The following is a 20,550-nucleotide window of genomic DNA, read 5'->3' as shown; positions in this document are numbered from 1 at the left end:
TGGTAGACTGATGTTCTCAACTGCTTAACCTGCAACAATTTACACAGATCGGTCATAACCTTAGACATAAAGGGTGTGCCCTGATCTGTTAATATCTCCCTCGGTATCCCCACCCTACTACACATCAACATTAGCTCTTTTGCAATACCTTTTGAAGCCATGGTCCGCAGTGGAATGGCTTCTGGGTACCTGGTGGCATAATCCAAAATAACCAGTATATACTGATGCCCTCTGGCTGATTTTGGGAGAGGTCCCACCACATCCATAGCTATCCTAGCAAAAGGGGTCTCTATGATGGGCAAAGGGACCAGTGGGCTTCTGAAGGCTGGTTTAGGAGCATGTAGTTGACATTCAGGACATGAGCTACAATGTTCTGTCACGTCTGCATGTACGCCTGGCCAGTAAAACCTCCTCAGGAGTCTATCCTTGGTTTTGTCCATCCCCAGATGTCCCCCCAGGATATGCCCATGTGCCAGATTGAGAACTGTTCGTCTGAATGGGGTGGGAACTAGCAATTGCTCCACAATGTCCACCCCTATCTTATTTACACGGTACAATAGGTCATTTTTTACCATAAAATAAGGATAAGCTGTTGGCGGGTCTGCAGTAGTCATAGGGGTCCCATTTACTACCTTCACATTTTCTATAGCATAGTGTAGAGTGAGATCTCGCACCTGTGCGCTGCCAAAATCAGTGGGGAGTCCCTCTAACACTGACACTTCTACATTGTCAGCTTCAGGGGTCTCTATGAATGGATTCTCACCCACCCTGCTAGTGCTGGGTTCCTCACCCTCCATAGGGTCATCTACGTCACTACATTCCACCCCTATGTTTTCAGTTTAATTTTCCCCAACCAAAACCTTCACTGTCGACTCAACTGGAACCAGGTCTACTTTTAGCTCTAGTTGTGGGATCGAGGCAACTTCTGGCTTACAGTTTTCAGTGTGCATTTCCAATTTACTATGTTTTCTATCTAGTTTTCCAAAATTAGGAAAATATCGTCCCAGTATCACATCATATGGCATGTTGGGTACCACACCGACTTCGTAATCTAGTTTCCCGGCCTCTGTCTGTATGTTTACAAGGGCTGTGGGATAGGGGCGTGTGTCACCATGTGTGCATGTGATACTGAGCTCCTGATGTCTATCCAGCTTGTTGGTCGCTACTAATTTTTCTGTGACCAGTGTAACCATACTGCCAGAGTCGAGTAGAGCAGCCACTTCTTTCTCATCGACTATCACTGTACACATGTGTTTTGGATTAGGTACTCCGCCTATGAAAACATCCGTCCCAACAGGGCAGGCATAAAATACCGGTTTCTCTTTCCCCATATCACACACATTACATTGCATTGGTTCCTCTCTACCTGGGCAGTGGGCCGCAATATGTCCTACTTTGTCACAATTGTAGCAGACAATTGGTTGTGATGGTGACCCCCTATAACCCTTAGTCTCGGCTTTAGGCCCCACCTTTGCCCCCCCCAGTCTTGCTCTTTTCTTCCAATCCAGCGCGTCATGTTTCCCAGAGTACTTTGGAACCATCTTACCCGGTCCGCTGGTTCGTCATGGCCTGGGGAACGAGTTTTTAACCTCCGGTACATGCTCTGCTGCTCCGGCTGTATAGAACCGCTCTACAATGGCCACCAAGGTGTCAGCGGACAGCACCTCATTCTGGCCAACCCAGCGTCGAACGTCCTTGGGCAAACAGCGTTGGTAGTTGTCAAGGACTATGGCCTCCACCACCTCGGCTGATGAATGGACCTCTGGCTGTAGCCATTTCCTGGCCAGATGGATCAGATCAAACATCTGCGTTCGGATTGGTTGTCCTGGTTGGTAGGCCCACTGCTGAAACCGATGTGCCCTCACTGCGGTGGTCACGCCCAATCGGGTCATTATCTCCGCTTTCAATTTATCATAGTCCTGGGCGTCCTTCAGCTCCAGATCAAAGTACGCTTTCTGTGCATCCCCTGCCAGATAAGGTGCCACAAGCCCTGCCCAGGAATCTTTTGGCCATCCCTCTCTCTGCTGTCCTCTCAAAGGTCATAAGGAAGGCCTCAACATCGTCCTGTTTTGTCATTTTCTGCAGAAAGTGATTGGTGCGGGGAGTGGAATGGGTTGCAGCCCCCTGTGGCCCAATCCTGGTTGCAAGTGCTTCAACACTCTCTTTCAGCTCTTTAGTCACCTTTTCCTGCTCTTCTCTAAACATTTTATTTGTATCATGCTGGACCTGCAGTGCTTCCTGATGCATCCGCATAGCATCCTGGTGAGCCACCTGCTGCACCCTGGTCGCTTCCTGTTGGGCTATTACAGCCTGTAGTTTTTTTTTTTTTGGATAAAAAAATTCACTCAGCCAGTCTGGGTTTCATGAGGTGCTGCCCGCATTCTACACCAAATGTGACAAAACGCCTTGGCTGTACACATGTGCGGGTCTTCTCTGTGATCTTCTTAGGAGTAAAAACCAGTCATGACCCAGGGAGGAGGTTGCAAATACAGGGCTGTGCCTGTATGTTTACTTCAAACAAAACAAATCTGAAAACAAAACCTAACTCACACTGGAGTTGTAACTAATCTTACATAATCATTCTATTTTAAACAAAGTCTGGAATAAATAAGTCTTGGCTTTCTCCTTATGAGCTACCTCTGTTTTCCAGATAACTCACCCTATTGTCTCTCACTTCTCTCTCTCTCAGGCCCGCCTTATATACCTGGTGAATAATTGAGGAAGTAACACCAAGTGACCACATTAGGTGCTAGAATGGCTGCCTGAGGGTTTCTGGGGAGTGTAGTTGCCTAGGGTCGGTATTCTACCCTAGAGTACACACCTTGCAGCAGACCTGGCCTGACATATCTGCCATGTATGACCCTGCCCCTTGGTTTGTCACAATACATACATACATACATATACACGGAAAATAAATAATAGAATTATGAATCACAATAAGATGTAATGAAGTACAGAAAAAGAAAATGTAATAAAATGTGATCTTTAATACATACAAATAAAGAAAATAGGTATACCATTTCCAGATTCCTTTTTTGAAATACAATGACATGCATTACAAACGAGTATTTACATTATATTTACAGCCGGTGCTCGTGTGTCACTGTGTCCCTCAGGCTGTGGTTGGCGCTGACATATTGGGCAGAATGTGTCCCTTATTTTGGGCTAAAGCTTTCTGTGGAGGGGAACGTGGGTGAGTTTGTACCATTCTTGGGGGGCTCTGCCTTGTTGGGGCGGAGCTGTGATCCAGGTGAACAGCAGATCGGGCATAGGTGGGCATGTGGGCAGAGGAGTAGGAAGGCCGGTCAAGCAAATAAGCTTGCTAAGGTACGCAGCAGCAGCAAGCAGCCCCCCCATCCAGCCAGCCAGCCAGTCTGGCTGGCAGTGACTGAGTGGTTGACAGACGGCAAGCAACGGAATGTACGTGCTCTGTGATGTCATAGCAGTCAGCTGAGAGAGGCTCGTGATGTCATGGCTGAGCTGGCTGGCTGTCTGTCTGGCTGGCTCTGTGTGTGTGTGTGTGTGTGTGTGTGTGTGTGTGTGTGCGTGTGTCTGTCTGTCTGTCAATTCATTTCAATTCAATTCAAAGGTGCTTTATTGGCATGATCTATCACAATATTACCAAAGCAGATACAAATGTTCTATCAATCAAGACAAAACATTGCAATACAAGATTCAGTGGAACAAATATAGTACACATTGAAATAAAATTAAGTAGGATATAAACCATATTTGTTGTTTGTATCAAAATTTGTGTCATGACATCAGAAAAATCACTGTTTTTATTTTGTTTTGCAAATGGAGTGCCACAGGCTGGTGTCTACACACTGTCTCGCAGGCTGTGGCAGGTGGATACATATTGCGCTGCTAAGAAGGCAGTGCGCTCCTCCTCTCCCAGCAGGACGGGGAGTTTGCAGCAATCGGGGATCATGCTGAACTCAGGGATATGCATTTTTAATATTTTAAAGTATGTCTCCCTGATTTTTGTGTATTTAGGGCAGGACAGCAGGAAATGCGCCTGTGTTTCGACCTCCCCTAGGTCACACTGGCTGCACAGCCGCTCTTCTCTGGCAACCCAGAATTTTCTGTAGCGGCCATTTTCAATGGCGAGGCTGTGGTCACTGAGCCTGTATTTAGTTAGATTTTGTCTCTCTTTTATATTTTGGATTTTTAAGTATTCAGCCAATGTAATGTTTCTATTCAGGGCCCGGTAGCATTCCAATTTGTTTTGTAATTCTAATTCGTGTCTCTAATCTTTTGTGTATTTGCTTTTCAGGTACATGTCAATTTTCCCAATTGTTGTTGTTTTGGTCATTGTGTGTTCGGGCTCTGTGAGCCTCAGAGCCGTGGGGGCGTTTCTGTGTACGTGTAAGATGTTTTTATTAAATTCTAGGTGGAATATTTCCATGGGGCTTTTGTCCCAATTGTTGTTATTGAGGTTCATGAGGGGACCCCACACTTCGCTCCCATATAGCAGGATTGGTTGGATGATGGAGTTTAATATTTTAATCCAAATAGTTATTGGTATTGTTGTTTTCCCAAATTGTGTCTTTATGGCATAAAATGCCCGGCGTGCCTTGTCTTTTAATGCGTTTATAGCCAGGCTGAAGCTCCCTGACGCACTGATGGTCAGGCCAAGGTAGTTGTATCTGGTGCAGTGCTCTAATCCAGTGCTGCCCAGAGTGAAGCGGTACCTGTTTCCCTGAGATGGGGCTTTTTTCTGGAAAACCATAACTCTGGTCTTGTCCAGATTGACTGCCAGGGCCCATTTCTGACAGTACTGCTCTAGCAGCGCCAGGTTCTGCTGAAGCCCCTGCTCTGTGGGCGACAGCAGCACCAGGTCGTCTGCATAGAGCAGGAACTTGATCTCTGTGTCATGGAGAGTTAGGCTGCGGGCGTCAGACTGCTCCAACACTGTGGCCAACTCGATGATGTAGATGTTGAACAGTGTTAGACTCAGACTGCAGCCCTGTCTCACTCCCCGCCCCTGAGTGAAGAACTCTGTTCTTGAGTTGCCAATTTGAACTCCGCATTTGTTTTCAGAATACATTGATTTAATGATGTCATAAACTTTACCCCCTACACCACTCTGTAGAAGTTTATAAAATAATCCCTTGTGCCAGATTGAGTCAAATGCCTTTCTAAAGTCTACAAAACAGGCAAATATTTTTCCTTTATTGTTTTGGGTATATTTATTTATGAGGGTGTGTAGAGTGTAAATATGATCGGTTGTGCGGTGTTTTGGTAGGAAGCCAATCTGACTCTTATTCAGGACACTGTGCTTGGTAAGGAAGGCCAGTATCTGGGCGTTGATGATACTGCAGAACACCTTCCCCAGGTTACTGCTCACACAGCTGCCCCAGTAGTTATTGGGGTCTAATTTGTCTCCACTTTTAAAAATCGGGGTGATCAATCCTTGATTCCCGACCTCAGGGAAACACCCGGCTCTCAGCACCAGGTTAAAGAGTTTGAGCAGAGCCTCCTGCAGCTGCGGGCTGCTGTGCTTCAGCATCTCAGGGCTGATGCTGTCGGGGCCGCTGGCTTTCCTGGGTTTGAGGATTTTGAGTTGATGTTTTAGTTCCTGTATTGTAAATGGGTTATCTAAGGGATTTTGGTTATTCTTAATGATTTCTTCCAATTTATTTAGGTTTTTTAATATTTTAACCTGTTCTGGCTTTGGATTGTTTTCAACATTTTGGTAAAGTTTTTCAAAGTGTGTTTTCCAGATTTCTCCATTTTGAATTGGTATTTCATTTTTTGTTTTTGGGGTATTTATTCTGCCCATATAGTGGTCTTTTTTCTTACTGAGGAGTTGCTTGTAGTGCCGCAGGGCCTGGCAGTAGCTGAGGCGAGCCTCCTGGTTGTCGGGCTCTCTGTGTTTAGTGTTGGAGAGATGTCTCAGGTGTTTCCTAGAAGTTTCACACTCCTGGTCACACCACTGTTCTTTTTTTCTTTTAGACGATTTCATATTTTGGTTTTTAATTGTTTTAATGTTTGATTTTAAAGCCAGTCTCTCAAATATTTCATTCAGTGTTTTGGTGGCTGAGTTTATTCCGTTTTGGTTTATTTGATAGTGTGAGGATTGATATCTGTCTAACATGTTTTCAATCTCATCACTATTCAGGGCTCTTGTGTAGTTCTCTGTGCTGGGCTCTGACCATCTCTAACTGGGTGGCAGGGAGACCAGTTTTGTGGGAAGTTTGGCTCTGACTTGTGGCTGCGCTGATCTTTTTAGGTAAAGTGTTATTTGGCTGTGGTCTGATAGTGGAGATTGTTGTCTGACTATAAACGCATTGTTGGCTTGTGGGTCCAGGTCAGTTATGGCGTAGTCCACCACACTGCTGCCCAGAGCCGAGCAGTATGTGAATCTCCCCAGAGAGTACCCCCTGGTCCTGCCATTAATGATATATAGACCCAGGCTTTTACATAGGCGCACTACCTGCTTCCTGCTCTTGTTTACCACGCTGTCGTGGCTGTGTCAGTGTGGAGGTGTGTGTGTGGCACAGCGGGGAGTCTCCGAACAGGTGTGTGTTCCCCTCTGTATTGATGTAGTCCATCTCTCTGCCAGTCCTGGCATTGAGATCGCCACACAGCAGTACAGAGCCCAGGGTCTGGAAGTGGCAGATTTCGTTTTGAAGCTCATGAAAGCCTTCCTCATTATAGTAGGGGGAGTCTGCGGGTGGCATATAAATTGCACATAGGTATATATCTGTGTTATTTTGTAGGGTGTCTTTTCTGATTTTCATCCACAGGTGTGTGTCTCCTCTCTGTACTGGGCATAGGGCTGCTCGGAGCTCCTCCCTGTACCACACGATAATCCCCCACGAGGCCCTGCCACACCTGACTTTGGGTTTTTTATAGGAGGGCACAATCAGCTCCCTGTATCCATTGTATCCATCCAGTGTATAGACATATCTGCACAGCACCAAGTCTCTACAAGAATGAAAACATCTGAACTATTTACAGTGTTGATCAGTTCAGGGCCTGTGCTCTTCATTCCAAAAGTTGAGGAGCGTAAACCCTGCATATTCCAACTGCTTATTTTAAAGGACATGTTCATATATTTTATTATACTTGTCTCTTCTACATAAGAAAGTTTAATTTGTGGTCTACAACTGATATTATATTACTATTAATAATTATATATGGATATACATAATAATCACTCAAAGATTTTATCTTTGCATCAAAATATCAGAATAATTAAATCACATTTTTTCTTACTCTCCATCTCCACAACCATATATATGTGTGTTGAGGCTCAGTTAACTCAGCAGTGTGGTACAGATGACACTGAGGAGTTGCCTTATCTGGGCCAGCTGGGCAGCATCGGGCCTCCAGGCTCTGGAAGCCGCTGCTGCGTGGCTGTGTGGCTGTGCTGGTCCCCGGCTGTCCGCTCTGCTGTGCTGGACGGGCCCTCTGGGGATGGGGGGGTGGGGAATGGGGCCGCGGGGTCTCAGGGGCTGGGGCTGGGGTGGAGCCGGTGGCTGGGGATGTGGCCGGGGGCTGGGGGGTTTGCTCCTGGTCTCGAGGTGGGGGTGTGTGGGGTTTCGGCCCAGGGTTGTGTCCTTGAGGACCTTTGAGATGATCCTCACACCCGTCTTGTTGAGGTGGACGTGGTCATACAGGTGATGTGGCTGGATGTCTCAGTGGTGTGCCAGGTGGACGTTGGGGAGGAGGGCACATCTTCGGGACACTTCTGCGTTGATGGCCTGGATGATGTGCAGGGGCACGTCTGTGCGGGGCAGCAGTGTGGAGATGGAAATTTTGGCAGTTGGGAATTCCTCTGTGGCTTTCGTTGCTACCTGTCTCAGGGCTGAGGCCACATCGCCCCTGCGGGCACTCAGGTCGTTAGTGCCGGTGTGGATGAGGATGTGTTTGACTTGGCAAAGCCTCCTCTTGGAGAGCAGCTCCAGGGCTCTCTGTGCTGTGGAGCACCAAAGCTTTTTCACTTTTCGCCCAGGGAAGAGGCGCCTCTCAACCAGGAACTTCCCATTGGATTCGCTCAGAATGACCACCTCTGCGTTGACCTGCCACTCCGGGTTTGCGTCGGGAGTGGTGGGGGCAGCGGGTGTGTTTTGGGGGAGTGGCGTTTCAGGGGGTTGTGTATTAGTGGCAGGTCTGGTGATAGTGGGTGTGTCAGGAGTGGTGGGGAGTGTGGGTGGATCAGTGGGTGCGTCAGGGGTTGGAGGTGTTGTGGGGTCAGTGCAGTGCAGTCTCTGTGCTCCAGTGATGTGTAGCTCCTCTCTTAGCTCCTCCAGCTGGCTCTGCAGGCTCCTTAGCTGGCTGTGCTGGGGTGTCCTGGTCAGCTCCTCCCTCGCTCTGCGCAGCTCCGTCCTCAGGGTTTGGCTCTGCTCCTCCAGGTCTCTCACTGCTGCTCTCAGCTCATGGATCTCAGCCTTGTGCTGCATCTTTAGTCTGTGCATCTCATCCCGGAGCTGATCGCACAAGGAGGTCTGGGCCAGGGTGCTCAAGGTCTGCTCCCTGAACTCCGCAAACTCCAGCTCCAGCACTGATAGGCATTCCTTTAGTGTTTTAATGTTGCTGGAGAGTTTTGGGGAGACAGGGGGGCAGTCTGTGGGAGATGGGGCACTGTCTGGCTCCGTGTGGCTGGGGGCAGACTGCAGGGTGGCCGGCTCTGGCTCTTGTTTCTCTACCTCAGTCTGCTGCTTTGAGGTGTGGAAGCCGAGAGCTAATTGGTCCAGGCTGCTCTCGCTGCCCTGCACCATGATGGTCCCGTTGTGGTATACATTAAAAGTGAGCATCACACTGTCTGTGTCTTTCTCTACCAGCACTGAGATCTGCCTGCCTCTGCTAATGCCCCTCTTGTTGTTATTGGGGTATGTCTGGCACAGGGTTTTGTGAAAGGCGGTGTAGAACAGTAGATTGTTCTTGACCCTGTTTTCTCCTTTACCGGTGTAGTCTAGGATGAGGGTCTCAGGAGATGCTCTCATCACAGCTTGTTTGTAGTCCTTCTTAGCCTGTGCAGAGCGAATGTCTTCAGGGTATCGGATTTCAAAAGGCAGCTCTGCAGTCAGACTGCTGTTCGATAGATTTCTATCAGTCTCAGTGGCAGTTGGGCTCTCTCCTACTGTCACTCTATTCAAATCGGAGCTCTGCATTTTCATTGGCTGAGTCAACTACTGAGAATGCTTATTTATTTTATTAATACATATTTTTTTGTTTAATTATTTGTCTCTTACCTCCAATTCTTGTCTTCAGCTTTTCTTTTCTGACTTTTCTTCCTGAACTGTCTCTCTGCTTTCTTCTTTTTGTGTTTCTCTTAAAATTATTATTTTTTGAATACTTTTTCTTCTGAATTTCTATTCCATGTCTTCTGTGTATGTTTATAGTGCTATATATACATTTGTAAATCACAAATTAAATCCGCTTATGTATAAAAACAAATGTTTTTTAGGAGCTCATATTCCTCCCTCTCTCTCTCTCTCTCAATTAATTTCATTTGTATTGTCAAAGCAATTGGACATACATACACATACATACATATACACTCACCTAAAGGATTATTAGGAACACCTGTTCAATTTCTCATTAATGCAATTATCTAATCAACCAATCACATGGCAGTTGCTTCAATGCATTTAGGGGTGTGGTCCTGGTCAAGACAATCTCCTGAACTCCAAACTGAATGTCTGAATGGGAATGAAAGGTGATTTAAGCAATTTTGAGCGTGGCATGGTTGTTGGTGCCAGACGGGCCGGTCTGAGTATTTCACAATCTGCTCAGTTACTGGGATTTTCACGCACAACCATTTCTAGGGTTTACAAGGAATGGTGTGAAAAGGGAAAAACATCCAGTATGCGGCAGTCCTGTGGGCGAAAATGCCTTGTTGATGCTAGAGCTCAGAGGAGAATGGGCCGACTCGATTCAAGCTGATAGAAGAGCAACTTTGACTGAAATAACCACTCGCTACAACCGAGGTATGCAGCAAAGCATTTGTGATGCCACAACACGTACAACCTTGAGGCGGATGGGCTACAACAGCAGAAGACCCCACTGGGTACCACTCATCTCCACTACAAATAGGAAAAAGAGGTGAGACATTCAGATGGTAGAGTCAGAATTTGGCGTAAACAGAATGAGAACATGGATCCATCATGTCTTGTTACCACTGTGCAGGCTGGTGGTGGTGGTGTAATGGTGTGGGGGATGTCTTCTTGGCACACTTTAGGCCCCTTAGTGCCAATTGGGCATCGTTTAAATGCTACGGCCTACCTGAGCATTGTTTCTGACCATGTCCATCCCTTTTTGACCACCATGTACCCATCCTCTGATGGCTACTTCCAGCAGGATAATGCACCATGTCACAAAGGTCGAATCATTTCAAATTGGTTTCTTGAACATGACAATGAGTTCACTGTACTAAACTGGCCCCCACAGTCACCAGATCTCAACCCAATAGAGCATCTTTGGGATGTGGTGGAACGGGAGCTTCGTGCCCTGGATGTGCATCCCACAAATCTCCATCAACTGCAAGATGCTATCCTATCAATATGGGCCAACATTTCTAAAGAATGCTTTCAGCACCTTGTTGAATCAATGCCACGTAGAATTAAAGCAGTTCTGAAGGCGAAAGGGGGTCAAACACAGTATTAGTATGGTGTTCCTAATAATCCTTTAGGTGAGTTCATCGTAGCTCTTAATACTCTCTTTCTGTCTGGAGGAGATATAATTGAAGTATTGTACACGTACCCGGCTACATTCAACACCCATTGCTGCACTGATATTTTTCCCTCCATTTTTCTTTATCCATTTTTTTTTTGCTGGAAGTTCCGTCAATACCCGCCAACCTTTAAGAGACATCATGCAGCCAGGCATCTCGGCTTGCGGCCACACCGTCCTGAAGACGCAAGATCTCGTCAGATCTCGGAAGAAAAACTGGGCAGGGCCTGGTCAGTAATTGGATGGGTGACCTCCTGGAAATACCAGGTGCTGAAAGCTTTTTACATCTCCTGGGTAACTTCAGCGTAGCTCTTAATACTCTCATTCAGTCTGGAGGAGATATAATTGAAGAATTGTACATGTACCCGCCTACTTTCAACAGCCTTTGCTGCACTGATATTTTTCCATCCATTTTTCTTTTTTTTTTTTTTTTTTTGCTGGAAGTTCCGTCAATACCCGCCAACCTTTAAGAGACATCATGCAGCCAGGCCTTTCGGCTTGTGGCCACACCGTCCTGAATGCGCCCGATCTCGTCAGATCTCGGAAGCTAAACGGGGCAGGGCCTGGTCAGTACTTGGATGGGAGAACTCCTAGAAATACCAGGTGCTGCAAGCTTTTTACGTCTCCTGGGTAACTTCATCGTAGCTCTTAATACTCTCTTTCTGTCTCCAGGAGATATAATTGAAGAATTGTACACGTACCCGGCTACTTTCAACACCCTTTGCTGCACTGGTATATTTCCCTCTATTTTTCTTTTTTTTTTTGCTGGCAGTTCCGTCAATACCCGCCAGCCTTTAAGAGACATCATGCAGCCAGGCATCTCGGCTTGCGGCCACACCATCCTGAACGCGCCCGATCTCGTCAGATCTCGGAAGCTAAACGCGGCAGGACCTGGTCAGTACATGAAAGTGAGACCTCCTGGAAATACCTAGTGCTGCAAGCTTTTACGTCTCCTGGGTAACTTTATCGTAGCTCTTAATACTCTCTCTCTGTCTGGAGGAGATATAATTGAAGTATTGTACACGTATCCAGCTACTGTCAACACCCTTTGCTGCACTGATATTTTTCCATCCATTTTTCTTTTTTCTTTTTTTCTTTTTTTTTTTTGCTGGAAGTTCCGTCAATACCCGCCAACCTTTAAGAGACATCATGCAGCCAGGCCTTTCGGCTTGTGGCCACACCGTCCTGAATGCGTCCGATCTCGTCAGATCTCGGAAGCTAAACGGGGCAGGGCCTGGTCAGTACTTGGATGGGAGACCTCCTAGAAATACCAGGTGCTGCAAGCTTTTTACGTCTCCAGGGTAACTTCATCATAGCTCTTAATACTCTCTTTCAGTCTGTAGGAGATATTATTGAAGAATTGTACACGTACCCGGCTACTTTCAAAACCTTTTGCTGCACTGATATTTTTCCCTCCATTTTTCTTTTTTCTTTTTTTTTTTGCTGGAAGTTCCGTCAATACCCGCCAGCCTTAAAGAGACATCATGCAGCTGGGCCTCTCGGCTTTCGGCCACACAGTCCTGAATGCGCATGATATCGTCAGATCTCGGAAGCTAAACGGGGCAGGACCTGGTCAGTACTTGAATGTGAGACCTCCTGGAAATACCAGGTGCTGCAAGCTTTTACGTCTCCTGGGTAACTTTATCGTAGCTCTTAATACTCTCTTTCAGTCTGCAGGAGATATAATTGAAGAATTGTACACGTACCCGGCTACTTTCAACACCCTTTGCTGCACTGGTATATTTCCCTCTATTTTTCTTTTTTTTTTTTGCTGGCAGTTCCGTCAATACCCGCCAGCCTTTAAGAGACATCATGCAGCCAGGCATCTCGGCTTGCGGCCACACCATCCTGAACGCGCCCGATCTCGTCAGATCTCGGAAGCTAAACGGGGCAGGACCTGGTCAGTACATGAATGTGAGACCTCCTGGAAATACCTAGTGCTGCAAGCTTTTACGTCTCCTGGGTAACTTTATCGTAGCTCTTAATACTCTCTCTCTGTCTGGAGGAGATATAATTGAAGTATTGTACACGTATCCAGCTACTGTCAACACCCTTTGCTGCACTGATATTTTTCCATCCATTTTTCTTTTTTCTTTTTTTCTTTTTTTTTTTTGCTGGAAGTTCCGTCAATACCCGCCAACCTTTAAGAGACATCATGCAGCCAGGCCTTTCGGCTTGTGGCCACACCGTCCTGAATGCGCCCGATCTCGTCAGATCTCGGAAGCTAAACGGGGCAGGGCCTGGTCAGTACTTGGATGGGAGACCTCCTAGAAATACCAGGTGCTGCAAGCTTTTTACGTCTCCTGGGTAACTTCATCATAGCTCTTAATACTCTCTTTCAGTCTGTAGGAGATATTATTGAAGAATTGTACACGTACCCGGCTACTTTCAAAACCTTTTGCTGCACTGATATTTTTCCCTCCATTTTTCTTTTTTCTTTTTTTTTTTGCTGGAAGTTCCGTCAATACCCGCCAGCCTTAAAGAGACATCATGCAGCTGGGCCTCTCGGCTTTCGGCCACACCGTCCTGAATGCGCATGATATCGTCAGATCTCGGAAGCTAAACGGGGCAGGACCTGGTCAGTACTTGAATGTGAGACCTCCTGGAAATACCAGGTGCTGCAAGCTTTTACGTCTCCTGGGTAACTTTATCGTAGCTCTTAATACTCTCTTTCAGTCTGCAGGAGATATAATTGAAGAATTGTACACGTACCCGGCTACTTTCAACACCCTTTCCTGCACTGATATTTTTCCTTCCATTTTTCTATTTTTTTTTTTTTTCTTTTTGCTGGAAGTTCCGTCAATACCCGCCAACCTTTAAGAGACATCATGCAGCCAGGCCTTTCGGCTTGTGGCCACACCGTCCTGAATGCGCTCGATCTCGTCAGACCTCGGAAGCTAAACGGGGCAGGGCCTGGTCAGTACTTGGATGGGAGACCTCCTGGAAATACCAGGTGCTGCAAGGTTTTACGTCTCCTGGGTAACTTTATCGTAGCTCTTAATTCTCTCTTTCTGTCTGGAGGAGATATAATTGAAGAATTGTACACGTACCCGGCTACTTTCAACACCCTTTGCTGCACTGATATTTTTCCCACCATTTTTCTATTTTTTTTTATTTTTTTTTTTGCTGGAAATTCCATCAATACCCGCCATCCTTTAAGAGACATCATGCAGCCAGGCATCTCGGCTTGCGGCCACACCATACTGAACGCGCCCGATCTCGTCAGATCTCGGAAGCTAAACGGGGCAGGACCTGGTTAGTACATGAATGTGAGACCGCCTGGAAATACCTAGTGCTGCAAGCTTTTACGTCTCCTGGGTAACTATATCGTAGCTCTTAATACTCTCTATCTGTCTGGAGGAGATATAATTGAAGAACTGTACATGTACCCGGCTACTTTCAACACCCTTTGCTGCACTGATATTTTTCCCTCCCTTTTTCTATTTTTTTTTTTTTTTTTTTGCTGGAAGTTCCGTCAATACTTGCCAGCATTTAAGAGACATCATGCAGCCAGGTCTCTTGGCTTGCGGCCACACCGTCCTGAACGCGCCTGATCTCATCATATCTCGGAAGCTAAACGGGGCAGGGCCTGGTCAGTACTTGGATGGGTGACCTCCTGGAAATACCTGGTGCTGCAAGCTTTTTTGTCTCCTGGGTAACTTCATCGTAGCTCTTAGTACTCTCTTTCTGTCTGGAGGAGATATAATTGAAGTATTGTACACGTACACGGCTACTTTCAACAGCCTTTGCTGCACTGATATTTTTCCCTCCATTTTTCTTTTTTTTTTTTGCTGGAAGTTCGTCAATACCCGCCAGCCTTTAAGAGACATCATGCAGCCAGGCATCTCGGCTTGCGGCCACACCATACTGAACGCGCCCGATCTCGTCAGATCTCGGAAGCTAAGCGGGGTAGGACCTGGTCAGTACATGAATGTGAGACCTCCTGGAAATACCTAGTGCTGCAAGCTTTTACGTCTCCTGGGTAACTTTATCGTAGCTCTTAATACTCTCTCTCTGTCTGGAGGAGATATAATTGAAGTATTGTACACGTATCCAGCTACTGTCAACACCCTTTGCTGCACTGATATTTTTCCATCCATTTTTCTTTTTTCTTTTTATATGTTTTCTTTTTGCTGGAAGTTCCATCAATACCCGCCAACCTTTAAGAGACATCATGCAGCCAGGCCTTTCGGCTTGTGGCCACACCGTCCTGAATGCGCCCGATCTCGTCAGATCTCGGAAGCTAAACGGGGCAGGGCCTTGTCAGTACTTGGATGGGAGAACTCCTAGAAATACCAGGTGCTGCAAGCTTTTTACGTCTCCTGGGTAACTTCATCGTAGCTCTTAATACTCTCTTTCAGTCTGGAGAAGATATAATTGAAGAATTGTACACGTACCTGGCTACTTTCAACACCCTTTGCTGCACTGATATTTTTACCACCATTTCTCTTTTTTTTTATTTGCTGGATGTTCCGTCAAAACCCGCCAACCATTAAGAGACATCATGAAGCCAGGCCTCTTGGCTTGCAGCCACACCGTCCTGAATGCCCTCGATCTCATCAGATCTTGGAATTTAAACGGGGCAGGGCCTGGTCAGTACTTGGATGGGTGACCTCCTGGAAATGCCAGGTGCTGCAAGCTTTTTACGTCTTCTGGGTAACTTAATCGTAGCTCTTAATACTCTCTTTCTGTCTCCAGGTGATATAATTGAAGAATTGTACACGTACCCGGCTACTTTCAACACCCTTTCCTGCACTGATATTTTTCCCTCCATTTTTCTATATATTTTTTTTTTTTTTTCTGGAAATTCCGTCAATACCCGCCAGCCTTTAAGAGACATCATGCAGCCAGACATCTCGGCTTGCGGCCACACCGTCCTGAACGCGCCCGATCTCGTCAGATCTCGGAAGCTAAACGGGGCAGGACCTGGTCAGTACTTGAATGTGAGACCTCCTGGAAATACCTGGTGCTGCAAGCTTTTACGTCTCCTGGGTAACTTTATCGTAGCTCTTAATACTCTCTATCTGTCTGGAGGAGATATAATTGAAGAATTGTACACGTACCCGGCTACCTTCAACACGCTTTGCTGCACTGATATTTTTCCCTCCATTTTTCTTTTTTCTTTTGTTTTTTGCTGGAAGTTCCATCAATACCCTCCAGCCTTTAAGAGACATCATGCAGCCAGGCCTCTTGGCTTGAGGCCACACCGTCCTGAAGACGCAAGATCTCGTCAGATCTCGGAAGAAAAACTGGGCAGGGCCTGGTCAGTAATTGGATGGGTGACCTCCTGGAAATACCAGGTGCTGAAAGCTTTTTACATCTCCTGGGTAACTTCAGCGTAGCTCTTAATACTCTCATTCAGTCTGGAGGAGATATAATTGAAGAATTGTACATGTACCCGGCTACTTTCAACACCCTGTCCTGCACTGATATTTTTCCCTCCATTTTTCTATTTATTTATTTTTTATTTTTTGCTGGAAGTTCCGTCAATACCCGCCAGCCTTTAAGAGACATCATGCAGCCCGGCCTCTTGGCTTCCGGCCACACCGTCCTGAACACGCCCGATCTCGTCAGATCTCGGAAGCTAAACGGGGCAGGGCCTCGTCAGTACTTGGATGGGAGACCTCCTGGAAATACCAGGTGCTGCAAGCTTTTTACGTCTCCTGGGTAACTTCTGCGTAGCTCTTAATACTCTCTTTCAGTCTGTAAGAGATATTATTGAAGAATTGTACACGTACCCGGCTACTTTCAAAACCCTTTGCTGCACTGATATTTTTCCCTCCATTTTTCTTTTTTCTTTTTTTTTTTGCTGGAAGTTCCGTCAATACCCGCCAGCCTTAAAGAGACATCATGCAGCCGGGCCTCTCGGCTTTCGGCCACACTGTCCTGAATGCGCATGATATCGTCAGATCTCGGAAGCTAAACGGGGCAGGACCTGGTCAGTACTTGAATGTGATACCTCCTGGAAATACCAGGTGCTGCAAGCTTTTACGTCTAATGGGTAACTTTATCGTAGCTCTTAATACTCTCTTTCAGTCTGCAGGAGATATAATTGAAGAATTGTACACGTACCCGGCTACTTTCAACACCCTTTCCTGCACTGATATTTTTCCCTCCATTTTTCTATTTTTTTTTTATTTTTTTTTTGCTGGAAGTTCCGTCAATACCCGCCAACCTTTAAGAGACATCATGCAGCCAGGCCTTTCGGCTTGTGGCCACACCGTCCTGAATGCGCCCGATCTCGTCAGATCTCGGAAGGTAAATGGGGCAGGGCCTGGTCAGTACTTGGATGGGAGACCTCCTAGAAATACCAGGTGCTGCAAGCTTTTTACGTCTCCTGGGTAACTTCATCGTAGCTCTTAATACTCTCTTTCTGTCTCCAGGAGATATAATTGAAGAATTGTACTCGTACCTGGCTACTTTCAACACCCTTTGCTGCACTGGTATATTTCCCTCTATTTTTCTTTTTTTTTTTGCTGGCAGTTCCGTCAATACCCGCCAGCCTTTAAGAGACATCATGCAGCCAGGCATCACGGCTTGCGGCCACACCATCCTTAACGCGCCCGATCTCGTCAGATCTCGGAAGCTAAACGGGGCAGGACCTGGTCAGTACATGAATGTGAGACCTCCTGGAAATACCAGGCGCTGCAAGCTTTTTACGTCTCCTGGGTAACTTCATCGTAGCTCTTAATACTCTCTATCTGTCTGGAGGAGATATAATTGAAGTATTGTACACGTACCCAGCTACTGTCAACACCCTTTGCTGCACTGATATTTTTCCATCCATTTTTCTTTTTTTTTTTTTTTTTTGCTGGAAGTTCCGTCAATACCCGCCAACCTTTAAGAGACATCATGCAGCCAGGCGTCTTGGCTTGCGGCCACACCGTCCTGAACGCGCCCCATCTCGTCAGCTCTCGGAAGCTAAACTGGGCAGGGCCTGGTCATTACTTGAATGTGAGACCTTCTGGAAATTCCAGGCGCTGCAAGCTTTTTTCGTCACCTGGGGAACTTCGTCGTAGCTTTTAATACTCTCTTTCTGTCTGGAGGAGATTTAATTGAAGAATTGTACACGTACCCGGCTACTTTCACCACTCTTTGCTGCAGTGATATTTTCCCCTCCATTTTTCTTTTTTCTTTTTTATTTTGCTGGAAGTTCCGTCAATACCCTCCAGCCTTTAAGAGACATCATGCAGCCAGGCCTCTTGCTTGCGACCACACCGTCCTGAACGCGCCTGATCTCATCATATCTCGGAAGCTAAACGGGGCAGGACCTGGTCAGTACATGAATGTGAGACCTCCTTGAAATACCTCGTGCTGCAAGCTTTTACGTCTCCTGGGTAACTTTATCGTAGCTCTTAATACTCTCTGTCTGGAGGAGATATAATTGAAGTACTGTACACGTACCCAGCTACTGTCAACATCCTTTGCTGCACTGATATTTTTCCATCCATTTTTCTTTTCTTTTTTTTTTTGCTGGCAGTTCCGTCAATACCCGCCAGCCTTTAAGAGACATCATGCAGCCAGGCATCACGGCTTGCGGCCACACCATCCTTAACGCGCCCGATCTCGTCAGATCTCGGAAGCTAAACGGGGCAGGACCTGGTCAGTACTTGGATGGGAGACCTCCTGGAAATACCTGGTGCTGCAAGGTTTTACGTCTCCTGGGTAACTTTATCGTAGCTCTTAATTCTCTCTTTCTGTCTGGAGGAGATATAATTGAAGAATTGTACACATACCCGGCTACTTTCAACACCCTTTGCTGCACTGATATTTTTCCCTCCATTTTTCTATTTTTTTTTTTTTTTTCTTGCTGGAAATTCCGTCAATACCCGCCATCCTTTAAGAGACATCATGCAGCCAGGCATCTCGGCTTGCGGCCACACCATACTGAACGCGCCAGATCTCGTCAGATCTCGGAAGCTAAACGGGGCAGGACCTGGTTAGTACATGAATGTGAGTCCGCCTGGAAATACCAGGTGCTGCAAGCTTTTACGTCTCCTGGGTAACTTTATCCTAGCTCTTAATACTCTCTATCTGTCTGAAGGAGATATAATTGAAGAATTGTACATGTACCCGGTTACTTTCAACACCCTTTGCTGCACTGATATTTTTCCCTCCCTTTTTCTATTTTTTTTTTTTTTTTTTTTTGCTGGAAGTTCCGTCAATACTTACCAGCCTTTAAGAGACATCATGCAGCCAGGTCTCTTGGCTTGCGGCCACACCGTCCTGAACGCGCCTGATCTCATCATATCTCGGAAGCTAAACGGGGCAGGGTCTGGCCAGTACTTGGTTGGGCGACCTCCTGGAAATACCAGGTGCTGCAAGCTTTTTACGTCTCCTGGGTAACTTCATCGTAGCTCTTAATACTCTCTTTCAGTCTGGAGGAAATATTATTGAAGAATTGTACACGTACCCGGCTACTTTCAACAGCCTTTGCTGCACTGATATTTCTCCCTCCATTTTTCTTTTTTTTTTTTTTTTTTTGCTGGAAGTTCCGTCAATACCCACCAGCCGAAAGAGACATCATGCAGCCGGGCCTCTTGGCTTTCGGCCACACCGTCCTGAACGCGCCCGATATCGTCAGATCTCGGAAGGTAAAAGGGGCAGGGCCTGGTCAGTACTTGGATGGGTGACCTCCTGGAAATACCTGGTGCTGCAAGCTTTTTTGTCTCCTGGGTAACTTCATCGTAGCTCTTAGTACTCTCTTTCTGTCTGGAGGAGATATAATTGAAGTATTGTACACGTACACGGCTACTTTCAACAGCCTTTGCTGCACTGATATTTTTCCCTCCATTTTTCTTTATTTTTTTTTTATTTTTTTTGCTGGAAGTTCCGTCAATACCCGCCAACCTTTAAGAGACATCATGCAGCCAGGCCTCTCGGCTTGTGGCCACACCGTCCTGAATGCGCCCGATCTCGTAAGATCTCGGAAGCTAAACGGGGCAGGGCCTGGTCAGTACTTGGATGGCTGACCTCCTAGAAATACCAGGTGCTGCAAGCTTTTTACGTCTCCTGGGTAACATTATCGTAGCTCTTAATACTCTCTTTCTGTCTGCAGGAGATATAATTGAAGAATTGTACACGTACCCGGCTACTTTCAACACCCTTTGCTGCACTGGTATTTCTCCCTCCATTTCTCTTTTTTTTTTTTGCTGGATGTTCCGTCAAAACCCGCCAACCATTAAGAGACATCATGCAGCCCGGCCTCTTGGCTTGCAGCCACACCGTCCTGAGCGCCCCCGATCTCATCAGATCTTGGAATTTAAACGGGGCAGGGCCTGGTCAGTACTTGAATGTGAGACCTCCTGGAAATACCTGGTGCTGCAAGCTTTTACGTCTCCTGGGTAACTTCATCGTAGCTCTTAATACTCTCTTTCTGTCTGGAGGAGACATAATTGAAGTATTGTACACGTACCCAGCTACTGTCAACACCCTTTGCTGCACTGATATTTTTCCCTCCATTTTTCTATTTTTTTTTTATTTTTTTTTCTTGGATGTTCCGTCAATACCCGCCAGCCTTTTAGAGACATCATGCAGCCATGCCTCTAGGTTTGCGGCCACACCGTCCTGAACGCGCCCGATCTCATCAGATCTCGGAAGCTAAACGGGGCAAGACCTGGTCAGTACTTGAATGTGAGACCTCCTGGAAATACCTGGTGCTGCAAGCTTTTACGTCTCCTGGGTAACTTTATCGTAGCTCTTAATACTCTCTTTCTGTCTGGAGGAGATATAATTGAAGTATTGTACACGTACCCAGCTACTGTCAACACCCTTTGCTGCACTGATATTTTTCCATCAATTTTTTTATTTTTATTATTATTTATTTTTTCTGCTGGAAGTTCCGTCAATACCCGCTAACCTTTAAGA

The 20,550-nt window shown here is 46.4% G+C and overlaps 4 non-coding genes and 22 pseudogenes across 4 annotated transcripts; all 26 read left to right on the top strand.

The window, feature by feature from the left end:
* Positions 1-10,843: 10,843 nt before the first annotated feature.
* Positions 10,844-10,962, top strand: LOC136727972 (uncharacterized; annotated as a pseudogene).
* Positions 10,963-11,179: 217 nt separating this feature from the next.
* On the top strand, positions 11,180-11,298 carry LOC136728451 (uncharacterized; annotated as a pseudogene).
* A 209-nt stretch (positions 11,299-11,507) lies between these two features.
* LOC136728043 (uncharacterized) lies at positions 11,508-11,626 on the top strand (annotated as a pseudogene).
* Positions 11,627-11,850: 224 nt separating this feature from the next.
* LOC136728337 (5S ribosomal RNA) lies at positions 11,851-11,969 on the top strand. The gene has a single exon (XR_010808691.1). It is a non-coding gene; the product is annotated as a 5S ribosomal RNA (ribosomal RNA).
* Positions 11,970-12,513: 544 nt separating this feature from the next.
* On the top strand, positions 12,514-12,632 carry LOC136727785 (uncharacterized; annotated as a pseudogene).
* A 224-nt stretch (positions 12,633-12,856) lies between these two features.
* Positions 12,857-12,975, top strand: LOC136728241 (5S ribosomal RNA). Its single transcript, XR_010808605.1, has one exon. It is a non-coding gene; the product is annotated as a 5S ribosomal RNA (ribosomal RNA).
* Positions 12,976-13,191: 216 nt separating this feature from the next.
* On the top strand, positions 13,192-13,310 carry LOC136728162 (uncharacterized; annotated as a pseudogene).
* Positions 13,311-13,529: 219 nt separating this feature from the next.
* LOC136728399 (uncharacterized) lies at positions 13,530-13,648 on the top strand (annotated as a pseudogene).
* Positions 13,649-13,868: 220 nt separating this feature from the next.
* LOC136727901 (uncharacterized) lies at positions 13,869-13,987 on the top strand (annotated as a pseudogene).
* A 218-nt stretch (positions 13,988-14,205) lies between these two features.
* On the top strand, positions 14,206-14,324 carry LOC136728368 (5S ribosomal RNA). The gene has a single exon (XR_010808719.1). It is a non-coding gene; the product is annotated as a 5S ribosomal RNA (ribosomal RNA).
* A 208-nt stretch (positions 14,325-14,532) lies between these two features.
* Positions 14,533-14,651, top strand: LOC136727854 (uncharacterized; annotated as a pseudogene).
* A 224-nt stretch (positions 14,652-14,875) lies between these two features.
* On the top strand, positions 14,876-14,994 carry LOC136728673 (uncharacterized; annotated as a pseudogene).
* Positions 14,995-15,205: 211 nt separating this feature from the next.
* LOC136728504 (uncharacterized) lies at positions 15,206-15,324 on the top strand (annotated as a pseudogene).
* Positions 15,325-15,542: 218 nt separating this feature from the next.
* On the top strand, positions 15,543-15,661 carry LOC136728487 (uncharacterized; annotated as a pseudogene).
* A 215-nt stretch (positions 15,662-15,876) lies between these two features.
* LOC136728128 (uncharacterized) lies at positions 15,877-15,995 on the top strand (annotated as a pseudogene).
* Positions 15,996-16,216: 221 nt separating this feature from the next.
* LOC136728589 (uncharacterized) lies at positions 16,217-16,335 on the top strand (annotated as a pseudogene).
* A 555-nt stretch (positions 16,336-16,890) lies between these two features.
* LOC136728415 (uncharacterized) lies at positions 16,891-17,009 on the top strand (annotated as a pseudogene).
* Positions 17,010-17,218: 209 nt separating this feature from the next.
* On the top strand, positions 17,219-17,337 carry LOC136728670 (uncharacterized; annotated as a pseudogene).
* A 216-nt stretch (positions 17,338-17,553) lies between these two features.
* Positions 17,554-17,672, top strand: LOC136728145 (uncharacterized; annotated as a pseudogene).
* Positions 17,673-18,215: 543 nt separating this feature from the next.
* Positions 18,216-18,334, top strand: LOC136728371 (5S ribosomal RNA). The gene has a single exon (XR_010808722.1). It is a non-coding gene; the product is annotated as a 5S ribosomal RNA (ribosomal RNA).
* Positions 18,335-18,552: 218 nt separating this feature from the next.
* On the top strand, positions 18,553-18,671 carry LOC136727985 (uncharacterized; annotated as a pseudogene).
* A 220-nt stretch (positions 18,672-18,891) lies between these two features.
* LOC136728666 (uncharacterized) lies at positions 18,892-19,010 on the top strand (annotated as a pseudogene).
* A 216-nt stretch (positions 19,011-19,226) lies between these two features.
* Positions 19,227-19,345, top strand: LOC136727824 (uncharacterized; annotated as a pseudogene).
* Positions 19,346-19,565: 220 nt separating this feature from the next.
* LOC136728406 (uncharacterized) lies at positions 19,566-19,684 on the top strand (annotated as a pseudogene).
* A 210-nt stretch (positions 19,685-19,894) lies between these two features.
* LOC136727774 (uncharacterized) lies at positions 19,895-20,013 on the top strand (annotated as a pseudogene).
* A 219-nt stretch (positions 20,014-20,232) lies between these two features.
* LOC136728660 (uncharacterized) lies at positions 20,233-20,351 on the top strand (annotated as a pseudogene).
* The last annotated feature ends 199 nt before the right edge of the window (positions 20,352-20,550 follow it).

Source organism: Amia ocellicauda, unplaced genomic scaffold, assembly GCF_036373705.1.
Source record: "Amia ocellicauda isolate fAmiCal2 unplaced genomic scaffold, fAmiCal2.hap1 HAP1_SCAFFOLD_29, whole genome shotgun sequence".
Lineage (NCBI taxonomy): Eukaryota > Metazoa > Chordata > Actinopteri > Amiiformes > Amiidae > Amia > Amia ocellicauda.
The sequence above is the reverse complement of the archived record's forward strand: the minus strand, read 5'-3'. Positions and strand labels throughout refer to the sequence as shown.